Raw genomic sequence first — 4,078 nt, 5'->3', positions numbered from 1 at the left:
TGACAGTGCAGCAAAATCCGAGGGCTCAAACCTTGTGGCCCCTCCATCACCCGTTTCTCCAGGGCCTTCTGATTGCTCTGCCTCTTTGATGTCCCAGCCCCTTGGCAGATTTGCAGTGTGTGGGTGCGTGATCTGTCTGTCTGTCTTGCATACCGAGGCTGGGCATCGTAAGTTCTTCCTGCCGAATTTCAGCGCGTGGGGGGAGCTGGCAGGGACACAGGCTGCAGAGCTGCCCGGCTTCTTGTGGTTCCGGGCACAGCACGCCCCAGTCTGCATTGGGCTGACACTAGCTAGCGTGTGGGGATTTTCCTAGTTGCTGAAGATATTATTTGACGTTGCTGTAGTTTTGTGCCTACTTCTCTTGGGATCTGCAGTGGTGCAATTCTCCTCTTGTTTTTATTTTTTTTCTCTTTTGAAGAGGTAAAGCTGTGTTCAGCAGAAATGGATACAGGAAGAGCAGCATAGTTCAAAGACCAAGGGAGGCATCATCTCTCTTTTCCTGGAATTTAAACGCGATTTAAGAGGGCAGATGCCCTACCAGAAAAGGCCAGCCTTTAAAGACCCCGGCAGTGTCGTTGCCCAAGGCATCTCAAAGCAGGTGGCCAGATCTGCGTTTCTCATCAGCGGACTAGCTCCGGCTGTGGCTCTTACGGTAATTCATCCTAGATCGGGGATTCATTTTGAAAATGTGTCTTTTCCACTAAGAAGGGATTAGAGTCCACATGTCTACCCTGGTATGATGTGTGTGTCTGTTTGGTAGATAGAGTGAGATAGAGTGTGGTAGAATTTCCTGTTGCCCCCTCCTGTTCGCTCCCTCCTCTGGAGTGTGGCATTGAGACAACGTAGCACTATTTTAATTCCTAGACCTACGGGCATGCTGGACTTCAGAGTGTTTTGCTTAATAAACCATGTTCTGACTAATTCTGGGATCCCAGGCTAGTGCAAGTTGGCAGCTTTGTGGAATGCCAGTTGTTTTTGTCTGGGGTACTTATTTCATGAAGGCGAATCACCTAAGTTTGTTCAGACTATGACATTACTGACTGGATAGGGAGACCACATCCCAATCCGGAACAGCCTATCAATGCATCAGTATTGAGGGACTGCAGCCGCTGAGATGTGTGCACATAGCATCGGTTCCTTTTACACTTCTGGCTTTTAAGGATGGGTGCTTTTAAAGATTGTTTTAAGTTTTACCTTCTACGGTACTTGCATCGGATATGACCGTTAATATAGGAAATGCTAAAAGGCCAGATGTGACCATGAGAGGGCAAGCCTCTGCGGTCCCCTTCCTTATCTGTAACGTAAGTTGGACTAGTTGATTTCTGTGGTTCCTTCCAGTTCCAGCATTGTATGATAATGATAGAGAAGTAAGAAAAGTCACCCAATTTAGCAAGGCTAACTATAGCCCAAAACTATACGAGCAAACCACGGACTGATTATAGAATTTATGGTTTATTTTTACACCTGCATTTTCTTAACCCCAGCATCTGCATTTTTCCCATAAATGCAATTAGCCAACAATTCAAACAGGTCATTTTTCTTTCCACTATATCAAGAGATTTAATGGGGATTGGGGGGACAGAGAAGAATGTTGAATTAATTGGATAACAGATTTTCTCCTTATTGTGGCTTCATTATCGATTCCTGCCCCATCTTTTGTGGATAATCAAGAATGTAGCTTATTTCCAATCATTGATTTTGTTTGTCTGCTTTGAATGAAAGACTCTGGGTAGCTGTTTAATCCTACATAGCAATTGTCAGTAGCATCCAACTTACTTTCCCTGATCGAATTTGGTGTTTCTCATAAAACTTGCTAGGACTGTTGGCTGTTATAAAAATGATAAGGCAACAATTATTTTAAACAGGCAAGCAAAGTGTTTTCACGTGCTTATAGCAATTTTTACAATTTAGGGGTAGTTGGGGTATTTGGTTAATGATATATGCTCATCCACACAACTTTCCCCAGTAGTGTGCTCTTTTTTTTTTTTTTAAGTTACGAACAAAATAACATCCTGGAATAACAGTACCTGCCGAGCATAATGTATCACTTCTGGTCTTGTTTTCCCACAGCCTTTTCGCCCACACCACTAAGGCATCACCTATCATATTGCAGTTACATGAGTTGTGAATGGGCACAGTCCCCCGGTGTCACTCCTGGTGTGAGCTTCTTGAGGACAAGGGCATTGTTAAATTCATCTCTCATCTCTCTGGCACCTCAGACTTTGCCCTGAGCACCGTGTGTTCTCAGGAATATTGACTGAGTGGGTTTCAGGTCAGAAAAACGTCCTTTTCTTGTTCAGGCAGGAAGTAGGTGGGAATTCTTCCCTTCATGAATCAGATGGGCCAATCAGAGAGGTTATGTAAGATGCTGAAGGGAACCAGTGAGCCGGGACTCAAATCCAGGCAGAGAGAGGTTCCAGGCCCACCCTCAGTAAAAAGCCATGTAGACTGCAAGTTCAGATCCTGCAGGTTGGGGCTCTTTATTTTTTGTTTTATTTTTATTTTTTAAATCTTTTCTTTTTTACTTATTTTTATTTTATTTTTTAAACTAAAAGCTTTTTTTTTTTTTTTTTTCACTTTTTAAGACCTGGATTGTCCATTTTGACAAATCGAGCTGAGACAGAGAGAGTGGAGAAACCCCAAGCTGACCCCTGCTCTGTTCTTGGTGTAGCCTTAGAAGGAAATGTGTCCAGCCCAAGCACTTTGTCCTCTTACCTGCACTTACACGGAAGGGATGAGCACCCCTCAGCCCTCCTTCTCTCCACGTCTTGGTCCCACCACCCAGAGGTTGCTAGGATGATGGAGTCATCCAGGGAAAGCCACTGATGGACCCGTTGTTTGTTCAAATCACATTTAACCACCTTCAGCTGAGCTTCTGAAACAAGCCAGCAGTTAGCCCATAGACAACCCTTGTTGCTGGCCAGCCCACCCTGACGGGATCTCCCATCAGAGAGACCCCTGCTTCTCTCCCATCACGTCCTTCCTTTCCATCTTAGAAAACAGGACAGGTTATGGTTGGAAAACCAGGAAGTTAAGTGCCCACGTGCCATTTCTAAAATTCAGTCCTGGGCATGTTTGCTGTTCGTAGACTTTTAGAGAAAAAGGTGTGATATATTCAGAGGGGTGTTTATCAAGACACTTTTCCTCTCTGAGGTTTACTTTCTTCTTCCTTAAAAGTAGGGAGTTGAACCAGGTAATCCCAAAGGATTAACACCATGATTCTGTGATTGTTTTTCTTGGTTTATGCAGTTGTGCCAGTTGGAGAGCAAAATATATCAGCGAGAATTTCACTTTGCGATATACAGAGTAGAAATACTTAAGGCCACATGTGTCAGCTTCGGGTTATCTAATAATCCCTTTGAGCCCTCTGTTAACACTCTTCTTTATAAGTATAGTAATTCTTTCTTATTTGTAAAACTTGCTGTATTAAAGGCAAAGGTTTGTGGCAGTTCCTGATCCCAGGAAGGAGGGCAGTGGTGGAAGAACAAACCATCTCTAAATCCTGGATCAAACGCTTAGAGTTTTAGGGTTTGATGGTCAAAGGTTCCAAGAGCTACTGTAAAGCATTTTTATTCTGGTCTTTGAGTGTGTCTCCCAGCTGAGTAACTAACTCTTGCATTTGAAAGTATTCCCTGAGATTCATCCAGCAACGTCCCTTTCCATTTCTGCCTGCTTCTCATTTTGCTCTTTCTTGGTTTTGTTCTCCGCTGACCTCCTGTCCCACCCATAAAACGTATGCCTGTAGGAGCACTGCCCACCCTGCCCCACCAAATGCAGGTGTCGAAGCCTCATACCTTTCCTCCTTGTCGCAGCCTTTTCTTTCTTCATGAGCTTTGCTTCTCAAGTTAAGATACAAAGAGGGATAGAGGCAGACCAGCTCGTCGGTTCATGGTGCTTATAGTAGTTGTGAGTGCCTCACAGACTTTCTGACCACTGGGCCTTTCTGTCTTAAAGCCTCCTTAAACACTTCAGGAAACAAAGCACTAGATAAATGTTTTATATATCTCACTCCATAATATTTGGATGTGTGGGTATTGGTAAGTGGCTGTCACGTTCTATAACATGGGCACTGTAGGGA

General features: G+C 44.0%; 1 pseudogene; it reads left to right on the top strand.

Annotated features, from left to right (window-relative positions):
• The first annotated feature begins 529 nt into the window (after positions 1-529).
• LOC103091342 (actin-like) overlaps positions 530-4,078 on the top strand; it is a 37,007-nt pseudogene continuing 33,458 nt past the window's right edge.

The sequence above is a fragment of the Lipotes vexillifer genome, unplaced genomic scaffold (genome assembly GCF_000442215.2).
Source record: "Lipotes vexillifer unplaced genomic scaffold, Lipotes_vexillifer_v1.1 scaffold589, whole genome shotgun sequence".
Classification (NCBI taxonomy): Eukaryota; Metazoa; Chordata; class Mammalia; order Artiodactyla; family Lipotidae; genus Lipotes; species Lipotes vexillifer.
The sequence above is the reverse complement of the archived record's forward strand: the minus strand, read 5'-3'. Positions and strand labels throughout refer to the sequence as shown.